Source organism: Gastrolobium bilobum, unplaced genomic scaffold (genome assembly GCF_033153095.1).
Source record: "Gastrolobium bilobum isolate Gb01-03AN ecotype WA unplaced genomic scaffold, APGP_CSIRO_Gbil_v1 utg17012, whole genome shotgun sequence".
NCBI classification, from domain to species: domain Eukaryota; kingdom Viridiplantae; phylum Streptophyta; class Magnoliopsida; order Fabales; family Fabaceae; genus Gastrolobium; species Gastrolobium bilobum.
This window is the reverse complement of record NW_026899464.1, coordinates 60831-77533: the sequence shown is the minus strand read 5'-3', so window position 1 is coordinate 77533 and position 16703 is coordinate 60831.

Here is a 16703-nt window from a genome sequence, read left to right as displayed (position 1 = left end):
CTGTATTTGGATATTTTAAAATTCTAGATGCTGAATCTTTAAATTTTATCGAGTAAATAACTCGCTCAAGTTAACGGTGAACGCACATTAATGCCCCATAAACCACAAAAGATATGCATTATTGATCAGACCAAATACAGTATGGGCTGCCCAATGTGTACTGGGCCAAATCACACACGGTTGACAGAGAAGTCCTTTGGGTTGATATGCTTTCTGGGCTTGAGGTTGTGGTTGATGATGTTAGAACTCTGGTTCTCCTTTGGCGCGATGATTCAGACTGGGGGTGCCTGCGATGACACTACGACGCTCAAGTCAGTATCAATGGCAGGTGTATGTGTATTCTTACTGGATTAGATTATCATACTTGGGCATGTACCCTCTGTTTATATAGTGGTTGTGATGCCGCCTTGTGAAGGCGGTATAGCCTCTTATTGTCCGTTTAAGGGCTGCAGGTTCAACTTGTGTTTTGATAGAGTAGTGTCAAGCTGGTGCTGTCCTCAGTCTATTTGCTTAAGGGCATATGACCTTTATTAGTTTCTGTACTGGCTTTCTTATCTCTGAAGGCATGTTAATGGGCGGTTTCATGCGCGATGGTGTCATTGCGCCATGTTTATGCGCGATGTGAGTCATAGCGCTTTATAATGGATTTTAGGGGTTTTAGGCCTTGTCCTTATGTATGTGGGCCTTTGATGGGCATATCATATTTTATCCGGATCAGTTGCCCCCTAGCTCGCAGTTTTGGTATGTAGCAAAGTTGTGAGATATATATATATATATATATATATATATATATATATATATATATATATATATATGCATTTGTGTGCGATATACCCTTTTGGCGCGATCATTTTGATGTCGCAATAACCAAGTCGAAGAGTCATCATGATTTAGCCGCTTAAAAATGGTTGATTAGATGTTAACTGTCAGAGACATTTAATGCTACCGCAATTACGTGGGTTTTTAATGGCAATCGTGGGCTGTTTTAATGTTAAAACGTTTTACCTTCTTCCCATATATCCCCGTTATTATCCGTTTTACACAAAACATTTTAACCTTTTGGGTATCTGTTTGGTAAAGTTTTCATATTTGTATTGAGCTGTTAAATTTGGAGGGAAAGCACGCAGAACACTCATCGTGATCGTGAGAGACCTTGCTTCCCTTGCATGTGATTTCTGTTGTTGACACGTCCTGTCCTCCTTCCGTTCATCTGAAGTATATATTTGAGGTACGTTTCTTCTCCCTTTGTTACTCCTTTGTGCTCTGCTTTGGTTGTTTATTTTCTTGTATGTTTTTGAGCGTTTGGGTATGTCTGATAATCACAAATTTGTGAACTTTATCAGAATAGTCGAACGGACTGGCTTCTACAGTCCTCCTCCCAGGTCTTTTCCTAGGTCGAGGTCTTTAGGGACCGGGGAATCGTGGCTTGTTAACAAGTGTGCTGCTTCTTAGGGGAAAGAGATTCTGAATGATAATTGTGCATCGCCTATTCGACAGTTTGAAATAGGTTAGACCTCACGCCAACCTAATCGCAGGATGACCAGAACTCTGTCTCAACAAAGTTCGTCCCTTTTTTCAAAAGTTCCCTTCAAAATGACTAGCCTTATTTTTATTTCAAGTGATTCTGCCTCAAATTCTGGTTATAGCCAAACATCTGTTGGTACCCTAAACTCTGAATCTTCCCCTTCAAATTCATCGCGCGATACTTGTCCTCCCATCGCGTGAGATCATCCTGATCAAAGGAATCCAATTCTCTTGCCTTTAAATGTGATATACCCAGCGGGGTACCCATATAAGAAAAGGAATTTTGATAATTATAAATCTGCATTTGCTGTCTCTTCGTCTTCTGACTTGTCTACCTCTACTTATTCCTCCTCTTCTGAATCAGATTTCATTTCGCCTAAAATTAAAGAAATCATGGCAAGGCGCGATGCTAGTGATGGGAAGAAAAAGCAAAAACTTGATCCTGCTGCGAAGAAGAAGAAACAACTATAGCTGGATCTCGAGGCTACCGAAACGGTTAAGCGCGACCTTCGGGATGAAGAGTCGCTAAGCTGGGTATCTGACACTATTTTGGATACGACCTCAATATACAGCTCTACAGAAGATTTAGCGTAATTGAAGGCGTACCTCCATGTGACCCTGGAGAAGGTTCATGATGACCAATGGGAGGTGGATGTTGTTCCTAAAAATGAACGCGTATGTTTTGCGCGCGCTGAAGGGTCTAGCCGACATTTTATAATGATGTATGCTCACCTCTTTTTGTCCATCCATACGAGTCCGTTTGCCATTTTTATCATTCGTCTACAGGTTGTTGGCGCATATAAATGTGGCGCCTTAACAATTGACTCCCAATGCCTGGGGCTTTATACGAGATGGTCTGCAAGGCCTACAACCTGTTTCAATCTCCAGAGTCTTTCTTATGTCTGTTCAGTGTGATGGGACCACATTCCAGTTGGATGTCTTTCGGAGGAAAGGACAAGTACAAATTCTGCGCTTCTTACCAAAGGAAGGTTCACACACAGATTATTTCAAGATTTTACCCGCCAGAGATTCCCAACCTTTTTTCCTGAAAAGAGAAGATAATTCTCCTGTTTTCCCTTTATACTGGACCCAACGACCATTAGAGGGTCAAAAATTGAACTATAACTTTGATGACTTGAGTGATTACGAGCAACACACGGTGACGACCCTCACAAACATCGTGCGAGAGGCTTCTGATACGGGCTACTTAAGCGCGTATACAATTTTAAATGAATATATTGATGATGATATCAAAGCTTTCCTGGGTAAATTTACTTCTGTTGTTTCAGTCTGAAGGAATCTTTTATATTTGTATTTGATTTTTGTCTATGTCTAATTCGGACCTCTTTTATGCTTTTGCAGATAGCACGATGGCTGCCACTTTAACTAAGCTGCAGAGGAAAACGGCCATGCGGGTTGCTGAAGGTGCCAGCGCTTCTACGCCTAATGTGCCCCCACTTACTACTACTCCAGGTGGTGCTGAATCGAGTCAGGTTGTTGCTGCGCGTATGAAGTCGCCTGGTCCTCTTCTGCAGCTGCCCATGTCGCCTCCCCCAAAAAGAAAGAGGTGGGGAACTCACTGTGGGGACTGAAGAGGAAATCCTCAGAGACTGACATGGGTTTTCCGGAATTAGTCTATTTTAGGGAAGGTTGGGGTTTTGATGCCGACATGTATGCAAAGGGGAGGGAGATAGGTCCCCAAATTGAAGAGCTGCCGATGGACAAGTGGTTGACGACCTCTGGGAAGCTGAGTATTGCTAATCAGTTTATCATGTTTGTGCCTGGTAAGTTATCACCAGATTCTTGCATGTGTATAAAACTTGATTTTAATCATTTTTGATGTAATATTTTCTACGTAGCAGGCACGATTGGCTATCTAAAGGAGCGCATCGTGAATCCGAAAGGTGAAATTTTCCTTCAGCGTACGAATTTTGAAGAAAAGCTAAAGAAGGGTGAAGACGATATGGCGAAGGTAAAGTAGGAGCTAAAAGAGTTGATAACAAAAAATAAAGAATTAAAGACGGATAAAACCAATTTGACCAAGCGTGTCCTGGAACTGGAAGGAAATGTTGATTCGTGGGAAGAAGAGAAGGTTCAATTAAATAATGAAGTCAAGAAATTTCAGGATTTGTTTGAGAAGGAGGCCGAAGGGTCCAACACAAATATCCTGAAGCAAGTGTGTCTCTTCAATCCTACGGTCAAGTTGGACAATGTCCATTATCTCTATTGCGTTAAGGATTGCCAACTGATGACCTTGAACGATAAAGAAGAGGAAGTACCAGTGGATCTAGTGACCGCAATGGACACGGAGACAATCGCGTAATCCGTTCGAGACCCATCCCCTCAAGGGCCATCTGTTGAAGGTGGGGGACGTGGTTGTAAATGAGGATCCCCAGGATATGTCCATCCAGACAATATAAATTTTATGTTTTGATTGTTGCGATATTTGGTTTGTACTTGGGTTATCCCATGAATGTTTCATTTTTCTATTTCAAACAATGACTAACTTGTCTATGATTTATGTCGCGATCTGTTATGTCGCGTATGAGTTTACTTTTCCTTTCGTAGTGCTTCTTTATGGTTGTAATACTATATAGGATGATTATTGATCTATCCTGGTATTTATATATATCCTGGTGTATATGTATCAAGGTTTTCATTCTTCACAAACAATTTTAAAGCTCGTAAAGGAGTATCAAATTAAAGCAACGTATGTACCTTGTCATCATGTGACGTTTTGATATGAACCTCAAGAGAAGTGGCCGGATTGGATCAACTAGGAATGGAATTTATGCCCAAAATACAGCCTCCAACGCGTCCTGGCTAAAAATGATCATATCTCACGCTGCACAACTCGGAATTGAGTGATTCCAAAACGAGGTGAAAGAGCACGTTTCAAAACGCGAAATAGACCCAAGAATCACCGAAAACGGACAAGTGGGTTGCGAGATCTGATCTGAGGTAGGGTAAAATGAAAATCGATGATGTAGGGTAAAAAGAAATTAAAACAAGAAACAAGGGTAGGAAGGCGCCACAATCCAAGGATTGATAAGCCTATGAACGCCACAAGGTTAAAAACCCTTGATAAGTTCAGAGATTCTCAAAAGAACCCAAGAGAACTAGTCTCACCAAAATAGGTTAACTTGATATTCAAAATCTGATTACAAGAGTTGTACCCTCCCTTATTTATACTTGGAACATCCCTCCAAGAATAGGAAAAGACTGGCAAATGAAAAGACACTAATCATCCCCACTAAGCATTTATTACATTGATGACATTAACTAAATTCTGATTGGGATATGGCTTGGACTCGATGTCTTCATGATTAGTCCACATTTGCAAAATTAGCCTACTAAGAGCTTCCGTAAACTTCTTGGCCCTTGACCTTGTGATTGGCCCATTTGGCAATTGCAATGGATCATTTGGCATTGTCTCCTTATTCATATCAGTGATGCCACCTCCTATGTCTTCATCACGTTTTGTCATAATAAAAGGTGGTTTCTATTTGTGGCAATGTCATAAATTTTATGACCTTTGAGGGTTGTTACCCTCCTTGTCCTTCTTCACTTCTTCGATGTAGATCTTTGTGTATAACTGTGAGTTTCTGCCTTTTACTTCTTCATGGAACTTGATCGCGTTGGAGAAAGTTTTAACCAGTTAAGGCTTTACCTTCCTTTCATTATTGAAGGAGGTTTTAACCAGTTAAGACTTTACCTTCCTTTCATTTGTTGGAGGAAGTTTTAACCAGTTAAGGCTTTACCTTCCGCTTTACCTTCCTTTCATTGTTGGTGGAAGTTTTAACTAGTTAAGGCTTTACCTTCCTTTTATTGTTGGAGGAAGTTTTAACCAGTTAAGACTTTACCTTCCTTTTATTGTTGGAGGAAGTTTTAACCAGTTAAGACTTTACCTTCCTTTCATTTTCTTCATCGCGCTTCAACTTGGAGGAAGTTTTAACCAGTTAAGGCTTTACCTTCCTCTCATAGTTGGAGGAAGTTTTAACCAGTTAAGGCTTTACCTTTCTTTCATAGTTGGAGGAAGTTTTAACCAGTTAAGGCTTTACCTTCCTTTTATTTTTTTCATCGCGCTTCAACTTGGAGGAAGTTTTAACCAGTTAAGGCTTTACCTTCCTTTCTTCTTCGAGGAAAGTGTGTGCTATGCGCGATGAATGTAATAATCATGTATAAATCTGCAGGCTTTATTTGACGAACAAGAAATATATGCACGATGAACACGATAATCATGTATAAATCAACAAGCTTTATTTCATGAACAGGAGATACATATATTAATATGAAAAAAGGACCTAACTATAAAATATTTTAAGTTTATCTGCATTCCATGTACGTGGAATGGTGAGTCCAGATAACGTCTCAATGACGTATGCACCTTTCTCGGTTTTGCTCTAGACGCAATATGGCCCTTCGTAATTTGCGGCCAATTTACCATGTCGCGCATTTTTATTTCCAATGTTTGCTCTTCGCAAGACTAATTATCCCACGTTGGAACTGCGTTTAATGACTTTTGAGTTATATCGCATTGCTATTCTTTGTTTCAATGTTGCTTCCTTGACGTGGGCAACTTCACGCATTTCATTGATTGCATCTAAGTTGTGCAATAACGCCTGAGAATTGCCTTCTTCAGTTGTATACATTCGTCTCCAAGATGGCTCTCCAATTTCGAATGGAATCATGGCTTCGCTACCATAAACCATACGAAATGGGGTCTCATTAGTAGTTGAATGTGGAGTGGTTCTGTATATAATACATAGTCCAACTGCTCCGACCATTCTCCTTTGGCTGCCTCCAATCTTTTCTCCAGTCTTCGTTTTACGACTCTATTCACGGCTTCATCTAAACTGTTTGTTTGTGGATGTTCAACAGATGTATATTTGTGCTTGATATGCAAATCTTGAAGTACTTGATTGAATTTCTTATCCACAAACTGTGTACCATTATCGGTTATAATGGTATTAGGGACACCGAATCTGCAGATGATCTTGCGATCGACGAATCTTGCTGGCTGATATTGTGGCTAAGGCCTCCGCCTCAATCCATTTGGTGAAATAGTCAATTGCGACTATTAGCCATTTTACTCCCCCTACCGCAATTGGAAAAGGTCCTAATATATCCATACCCCACTGGTAAAACGACCACGGGGAAATGAGTGAAGATAACTCCTCAAGAGGAGCGTGGTGTAAATCTGTGTGCTCTTGACATTTGATACAATGTTGCACGTATTGAAGTCGTCTTCCATAGTGGGCCAGAAATACCCCGCGCGAAGCAATTTTCTGGATAGTGATTTTCCCCCCATGTGGTGACAACCGATTCCTTCGTTGACCTCAGTGATGACATACTGAGCTTGTTGGGGGCCCAAAAATTTAAGCACTGGGGAAGAAAATCCTTTTTTATACAGCTGATTATTGATTATGGTATAAAATGAAGTCTTGCGCGCTAACTTCCTAGTTGTGCACAGTTCTGGAGGCATTATTCCCGTAGTCAGGTATTTCCAAATTGGTGTCAACCAAGTTTCTTTATCGTTTGGTTGTATTTCATCCTCATCGATCATGTGTTGCGCATCGTGAGAGGGATGAGCTTTGCATTTAGTAACAACCATCACGATGCTGGGATTGGGAACGCTTTGCTGGATGACTGATCTATTATTTCCATATCCCTTTGTGCTGGCAAGTTTAGATAAAATATCTGCCCGGGAATTCTTTTCCCTGGGGATGTGCTCCATTTTGAATCTTTCAAAATCAGCTAATAGCAAACGTACTTTATCTAAGTATTTAGCCATTAAGACTTCTTTTGCCTGGTAAGTTCCTTGTACTTGTGCAACCACCAGTTGTGAGTCACTTTTGATGATTATTCTTGTCCCTCCCAAGTCCTTTGCCATTGTGAGTCCAGCGAGGACTGCCTCATATTCCGCTTGATTGTTGGATGCTTTGAATCCAAAATGGATAGAATACTCCACAGTGACGCATTGAGGACTTTCAACAATGACTCATGCCCCACTCCCTTTAATATTAAAGGAGCCATCAACGAAGATGGTCCAGTCATCATCTGTGCGAGTCTGTTGGGAGGATGTCATTTCGACAAGGAAATCAGCCAACACCTGGTCTTTGATAGTCTAGCGCGGTTCGTAAAAGATATCGTATTCTGATAATTCTATTGACTAGGTAATCATTTGTCCGGCCAGGTCAGGTTGCCGTAAAACCTGTCTAAGGGGCTGATTAGTTCTGACCTTGATGGTGTGCTGCTGGAAGTAATGCCGCAAACGACGGGACGTTAGAATGAGCGCGAAAGCCACTTTTTCGATCTGTTGATAGCGCAATTCTGGGCCTTGAAGGGCTTGCTGACAAAGTAAATTGGGTGTTGTCCTTGGGTGTCTTCGCGCAATAATACCGCGCTAATGGCCTCGTTGCTAACCGAAAGGTATAAGACCAGGGTTTCATCCGGTTGAGGTCTTACTAAGACTGGGGGTTTAGCCAGATGTTCTTTAATAGCAGTAAATCATGCTTCGCATTCTGGAGTCCAATTAAAATCTGTTTGTTTACGCAACAGTGTGAACATGGGTAATGATTTTTGTGCTGATGCTGGAAGGAATCGAGTTAAAGTTGTTATCCATCTAGTTAACTATTGCAACTCCTTAATATTTCGAGGGCTAGTCATGTTGAGGACGACTTTGCATTTGTCAAGGTTAGCCTCTATGCCTCGGTGCGTTAACATAAATCCTAAGAATTTTCCACCAGGAACCCCAAACGCGCATTTGGCTGGATTAAGCCGCAATCTATATTTGCGCAATTGTTGAAACACCTGCTCTAAATCTTCAGGGTGTTGTGGGGTGGTTGTTATTTTGACAATCATGTTATTAATGTATACTTCAAGCATTTGGCCAATCTGCTGGCTGAAGACTTTGTTCATCATACGTTGGTATGTGGCACCAGCATTCTTAAAGCCGAATGGCATCATATTGTAACAATAAGTATCCTTTTTGGTAATAAAGGCTGTGGCTTCCTCGTCTTGTTTAAACATGGATATCTGGTTGTACCCTGAATACGCATCCATAAGGAGTGAATTTGATACCCCGCGGAATTGTCTACTAATTTGTCAATGATGGGAAGAGGATAAAAATCCTTTGGGTAATGTTTATTAAGGTCTGTGTAATCGGTACACATTCGCCCCTTCCCATTGGCTTTTTTTGACTAACACGACGTTAGAGAGCCAGGTAGAATAAGTGATGTCCCTTATGATTCTTGCATCAAGCAGCTTTTCCACTTCTGTATCAACCACCTGTTGTTTTTCCGAAGATATTTTGCCCTTCTTTTGAGCGATGGGTTTGGCTTTTGGGTCTAAGGTAAGATGATGGCATATTACACCAGGATCTATTCCCGGCATATCAGCAGTTGTCCAAGCAAAGAGGTCTTTATTTTTAAGTAATACTGCCACCAACTCTTTCTTCTCCATCTCTGGGAGATGACCTCCTATTTTGGTAACATTTTCTGGTAACAGACCAAGTTGGAGATCTTCTAATTCCCCATCGGGTTGGGGTCGTGTATCGCATAGGTCTTCACATATGTCCAATAAAATGGTGAAGGTTTTTGTTTATGTGATGATGAGTTATGGTAGTTAGGGGCTTTTAATGATGTTGCTCCTTTGGAATTAAATGCTTAGAATGATAAATGATAATGATTGATGCAATAAAATTTATGGTGATTTGTAAAGTTGTAATTTAGTGAAATTTTTGAGTTGAATTTCAATACTTTGTGAAATGGCATGATGATAAGATTGTGTAATTGAGTTGTGGAGTAATTGTATCAGTGAATTATAAGATTGTATGATGTGTAGAAGTGTTGGAATGGATTGAAAATCTTTTGGGACCCTAGCATGAAGAATTTGACCTATTGAGGTCATGAATGGTTTGGTGATGTGAAAATGGTATAATTGATGTTATATGATTGTGGATGGTACTAATATAAATGGTTTGGTGATATAAAAATGGTATAATTGATGTTATATGATTGTGGATGGTATTAATATGGATGGTAGCTTGGTGTGATGTTGTGGAATGGAAAGAGGAATTTGGTATATATATGTATGTATGAAAATTGACCTACAGGAATGATTAAGGAAAAATAAATGTAAAATAGCCCTTTGGCCTAAGTGAGTAGGTTTGGGTATTGTATTTTGAAAGTGAAATAATTGCCTTGAAATTGTATTGATGATCATATGTTTGATCATTATAGGTTTCCTCTCACAGACTCAATAGAGGAAAATTAAGCTTGGAGCTTACATGTGGAGCATTGCGTACGGAGTTGAGGTAAACTCTTGGTACTTGAGTTTTATCCCTTGTGTGTTCCGCCACTCCTAGTGGAAGGTCGTGGTTGGATTTTATGCTCTTTGACTTTGTATGAAATGACATGTTCATGTATTATTGCTTGATTTTGTGACATGCTTGGAGCATGTTGTGTGATATATTTGTGATCTCTGGCCAGTAGATATGTGTGGTTTGGACTTCCGCTGGAGATATCCCTTTGAGGGATTCCAGTCGGGTTTTGCCGTGGGGCCGACTCTGGGAGCGGCACCAGGATGATCCAAATGTGGGACTTTCGCTGGATAGGGCTCATGAGGAGTTCCAGTTGGATTTTGCCATGGGGTCGTCTCATCCATGGGAGAGATACCAGGAAGCTTCCCGGGAGTTATATGATGGGGTCCTTGAAAGGAATCCTTGTGTGGATGTTCTTGGATGTGAGCCCAGTGTGATATGATTTTGTATTATGCATTTTATATGATGATCATTGTATGCACATTGAGTGAGCCATGGGGTGGAGTGATCCTCTAGTACCCTTGGTTTTCTGAGATATATTTGATTATAGTCTTTTCCTTTTTCCAAATTGTCAATTTTAAATTAGTGTCTTTTCATTTGTTAGTCTTTTCCTATTCTTGGAGGGATGTTCCAAGTATAAATAAGGGAGGATACAACTCTTGTAATCAGATTTGGAAGTTCTAATATAATAGAGAGGTTTCTTCTCTTTGGTTCTTATCTAGAACTCTGAACTTATCAAGAAGCTTATTCTTGTGGCGTTCAACACAGACTTATCACTCACCTTCTTCTTTCTTGAGTGTGGCGTCTTTATCCTTCTTATACCTTTGGTTCTTATCTTCCATATTGGTCAAGGTTCTTTATTTCTTGTTTTAAATTCCTGATTGTAGAAACGATCTTAACTAAATTGGTCTTGGATCTCACTATTCTTGGTGAGGTTCATATCATTTGGTATCAAAGCTAGTCTTCTAAATCAGGTTTGATCTATCCTTATTTTATTGTTAACCCTTTTTTGATTCTATTTCATTCTCTTTCTTGTGTCAACTACTCCCATTGATATTATTAAAAAAAAATAGAATCTTAGAATCTCAGAAGTAAAAAAAAAAAAGATGAAAAAAAAATAGAATCTAGTATCTCCATAAGCAAAAAAAAAGGATGGAAAAAATAATCTGATCGAAATTCCTCGAGGTAAAACTTGTGTATTTGAATTCTTTTCAGTTTTGTTCTTTTCTATTCCACTGTGTACTTCCTTCTTACTTAATTACAGTTATTAGTGCTTAAATTTATTGTTATTCCAATCTTTCTTTACCATTAATTCTTGACATAATATGTGTATATATATATATATATTCTTGTTCTTCTTGTCTCTCTTTGTATTACATCTTGTGTCTTCAAAAAAACTTCAATTGAGTTCAGCTAAGAACTAAAAGAGGGAATTCAAAAGAGGGGGGAAAGGAAAGAGTGTTTTTGAGCTTACATTACAAGAGGGTAAAATCCTAATTTTGAAACACGTTTAAAAGTTATTAATTGGGAGAGAAACACGTGAGGGTGTGTTTGTGAGGATATTTCAACTTTTATTTTTTTGCAGATTAAAAAAAAAGTCTGAAGAGGGTGATGCTCAAACTCCTAAAGATTTCAAATTCTACTTTGAAGCCATGACACAGAGATTTAAAAGATTGAATTTCAAGTTCGATGAAATATAAAATAGAATATAAAGAGTTGAACATAGGGAGAAACAACCCAGAACTTCAGAATATCAAAATAAAGATGAAACCAATTCTACGATTGATATGAGGTAGAATGAGCATCGAAAAGAAGGAAGAAGAGTGCGTAAATAGGGAAGGGTAGACACTTCCCTGATTTAAGTGTAAACACTTCCAGCCAAGGTAAAACTGAATCTCAATCCTCTAGAAATAGAGACATAAAATGTTTTAAGTGTTTGGGAAGGGGTCATATTGCTTCTCAATGTCCAACAACAAAGTCATGATTTTGAAAGATAATGGCGATATTGAAAGTGAAGGTGAATCTAATAATGAATCCATGCCTTCTTTAGAAGATGCAATTGATATTGAATTACCAGTTGAAGGAGAGCTTTTAGTGGCTAGAAGAGCTCCTAATGTGCAAGTTAAATAAGATAAGGAGTTACAATGAGAAAATATTTTTCATACTAGAGATGTAACGTAAAGGACAAGGTGTGTTCCATGCTTATTCATGGAGGAAGTTGTACAAATATTGCTAGTACTAGTTTGGTGGATAAGTTAAATTTAGCAAATCTGAAGCATCCTAAACCATATAAACTACAATGGTTGAATGATTGTGGAGAAATCAAGGTGAACAAGCAAGTGGTAGTTCCATTTTCAATTTGAAAGTATAAGGATGAGGTGTTATGTGATGTTGTGCCCATGCAAGCTGGGCATATTCTCTTAGGGCATCCATGGCAGTTTGATAGACTTGTAATGCATGATGGGTAAACCAATAGACACTCATTGATTATGAATAACAAAACCATTACTCTTGCTCCTTTAAGTACAATGCAAGTGTATGAGGATCAAGTAAGGTTAAAAAAAAGAGTGATCAGAAAAAAGAAAGAGAAAATCAGAGAGAAAAAGAGAGTGAAAAACAAGTTTCAGGTAGTGAAAAAAGAAGAGAGAAAAAAGGATAACTTCTTTGTGAAAGTTGGTGAGATTAACAAAGCATTGGTCCTAAAACAGCCTATGATTGTACTCTTGTATAAGTAGGCTTGCTTTAACACTAATGAAGTTGATTCTTCTTTTCCTAGTGTAATTGTTTCTTTTTTGCAGGATTTTGAGGATGTGTTCCTTGAAGAAATACCCGATGGTTTACCACCAATAAGGGGTATAGAGCACCAAATTGATTTCATAACAGGGGCAACAATTTCAAATAGACCAGCATATAGAACCAACCTTGAAGAGACAAAGGAGCTCCAAAGGCAAGTTAATGAGCTTATGCAAAAGGGGGCATGTGCGTGAGAGCATGAGTCCATGTGTTGTTCCAGTATTGCTTGTGCCTAAGAAAGATTGTTCTTGGAGGATATGCATTGACTGTCGCGCCATCAACAATATGACTGTAAAGTATAGACATCCCATTCCTATAATTGATGATATGCTAGATGAGTTGCATGGTGCATGTGTTTTTACTAAAATTGATCTTAGGAGTGGATATCATCAAATCAGAATGAAAGACGGTGTTGAGTGGAAAACTGCATTCAAAAAAGAATATGGGTTGTATGAATGGTTGGTTATGCCATTTGGTTTAACTAATGCACCCAGCACCTTTATGAGGTTGATGAATCATGTTTTGCTGGAGAATTTGTGGATGTATATTTTGATGACATTCTGATTTATAGCAAAAACTTTAATGAGCATGCATAGCATTTAAAACTTGTTTTGAATGTTTTGAGGAAGGAAAAGTTGTTTGCTAATCTAAAATAATGTTCTTTTTGTACTAACCAGCTTGAATTCCTTGGTTTTGCTGTTAGTTCTAAAGGGATAGAGGTGGATGAAGAAAAGGAAAAGACAATTCAAGATTGGCCTAGTCCTACTTGTGTGAGTGAATTTCGAAGTTTAAATGGGCTGGCTAGTTTTTATAGACGGTTTGTGAAGAACTTTAGTAGCCTAGCAGCACCATTGACTGAGGTTATTAAGAAAAATATGGGTTTTAAGTGGGGTGATGAACAAGAAAATGCATTTTATAATAGCCCGTTGTAGACCGGTATTGTTAACATTAATTATGATATTAAGCGCAGTTACAATCACAGCAATTCATTTATATAAATGCGAGTAAACTTTTTCCGTTTATTACGCGAGCATTTAAAACAATAAAAAGCGTAATAAATAAAAGCTGTGACCGTAACTGTAAAATCTTCGCGAAATAATTATTTAAACTATTTTTATAACATATATTACTTCCCTCAAGTCACTAAGGGGTTCCCATAAACCCACTTAGCTAATTTCTCACTTTTACGTTTTCTACCTATCCGAACATGGTTCGGTCTTTAATTTTCTGCGGACAAAACGCATTCTACAAGCCTCCCATATTTTGATATGTTATTCTACACTTAATTACCTTTCTATGAAGCTATCCCACGAGTCATAAAGTTCTCGTTTGCTCCGGATATCGCCGTTTGAAGTTGGACAAGCAAATCTGTCAGCCAACCCCAAAACAGCACCAAACATCCGTCACTCAATTAATTATTCTTGAAAATACACTCAACCAATTTCTCTCAAATTTTTAAAAAACAAACTAGACACCTCAAGCTTCAATTTGATATATTATACACCTAATTTGATCAAAAAATGAAGCGGGAATAATATTTCCAAACTCGGTCCAAAACTGCCACATGTGCAGTAACCAAATGGGCAGTCTGTGTTCCCTGCCTTCTACAGGCCGACACCAAACCCATAAAAATCCCAAATTTTACCACAAAACAGAGGACATCTCAAGCTTCAAAACGGCATATGGCACGTCCCTCTCAGACCTCTGTGGAGGGAGATATGCTCTCCCAAAGTTTGCCTAAATATTTCCAATTTATAGAAAATTCGCCATAGTTTCCTTTGTTTTTCCAAAAATCCCCAAGTTTGCAAAAGTGATCTATGACCTCAAATTGTACCTAATAATCATTGGGTGGCACACACAAAGGACCAACAATGCCTTGGGGCTCTTACAACATTTCACAGTTTATATCAAATTACTCAATTTCCATCACTTTAATTATATTTTCAACTTAACATATTTCAATCACTATAATCCATTTGCATGCATTCTTTACCTCAGAAAACATAAATCAATCCCAGAATAGGTCTATTTCCCTTTCATCATATTACATACTTCCATATTACATCAATATTCATGTACAAATTACAAACATTCCAAATGACATATTACAATTACAAACCATAACCTTCAAATAATACATAATAAACACTCCAAATAAACATGATAAATCAAGACTAAACTTAGGCAAAATACATCATGAACAAAATGATAACAATAATCCTAATCATATGCATTGTTCATGACTAAGTCTAGCCTAGGCCCAATGGCCAACAAAATGCAAAATAGCTAATCCTACGCCCAATCATCCTACGGGCTTCTTGCCCTCCGCTCCAACTCCACTGCTACCTCTTGAAATAAAGTCCCCAAAGCGGGGTGAGATATACGAATATATCTCAGTAACCCAGAGGTTCTGGAGAATACTCCGCCCAATGGTTCACTTCGATGCATATAAATAACATAGCATAACATCCGAAAACGGGATAAAGCAAGTGATTTAGTGAAATAGGGGAGCATAGGGATACAAAATACGACGAAGCTGGAATGGTCAATGCCAAAACCACGCAACATCTAGCCTATTGGCTCGGCATATAAGCCTACAGGTTTCATCCAAGGCGTGTTCCCAGAACATCAAATCAAGGCACCCTCCATCCATATCCACCCAAGACTTCGTAGTGTGCTCCTATCCGGATCACACACCACGACCCCAGGTCAACTGGAACTCCCTCAAGGAGACCTATCCAGTGGAAGTCTGTAACGCCCGAAGGCAAACAGTCTACTGGCCAGAGACACGGTACATCCTATGTACCACCACATATACAATATGCATGGACATGTTATCCTATATTATTTATATGCACTTCCTACCATTACCCTCAACGGGCATGGTGAAACACACAAGGGGATCAAACCCCAATACCAAGGGATTACCTGTAAAAAGCTCAATTCCAAGCTTGCTTGAATTTCACGTATTTAATCCAATGCCTATAAACTTGTTCTTCAACCTATGTACCATCAAATTACGTTATATCAATTCATGCCACCACACAAGTCAAAGACAATTACCCCAATGTTTTCAAGATTTAATACATATTAACACATCTTTCAAAACCACAAGTTAATACAAGTTTCCAAACTAACCATCTATATAGCATATACTTGAATTTACTTGCTAAATGTAATCAAACACTTATGTGAATTTACTTTCATTCCTAGGTCAACTAATCCTATAGTGGCCGAATTGCACTAGTTAGAAAATCCAAGAATTTGACTTGTTTTCCTATTCATATACCTTAGTTAATTCCTTGTTTGATCACTAAGTAGTCTTATATAAATTATTACATAACTTTTTCATCAAAACTCTAACATAAACATAGTCTCATCCTAGACTTAAAATTAAGATTTCACACTTTATCTTTGGTTCAAATACCAGCCAATCATCATTAAATGTCCTAAGGATCATTGTTTTACATGACCAATGAATTAAACACTTAATTTACACAATTAATTCTAAAGGGCCGAAATACACACACTTTTTACAACATCAACTTGATCCTGTGCCATTTTAATCACGAAAAATTCATCTTAACTCCGATTCCCCTGAATTTTTGATATGTTATATTACACACTTAAGGCTTTAATTTGGCGTAAATCAAATTCCATTTGGAATCCTGTAGCTTCAGATATGAGTTTTTAATATAACAGCCCCTATGTTGATCCTAAAAGGTCCATAAGGTTCTTTTGAAATTCCTATACTTCATTCTTTTTACAAACCAACTCTAAATCATATTACACTTATATTTCCACATACAAACTTGATTAAACACATCCTTTAACTATTTTATCACATGATGACCGATTTGCCTAGCTTAAGGTTTAATGAATTCTCTTTCAATTTTTCTATCACTTGAACCTTCATCAATGCATATACTATCTTTTATTTCATTTAGACATATTATCAAACACTTGGTGTGCATATTTTTACACACAAAATCTGAACCATATAGGGTTCATTAAACTCATCCCTTTTGAGATTTCAATCATTCAACCAAAGATTCATCAATTA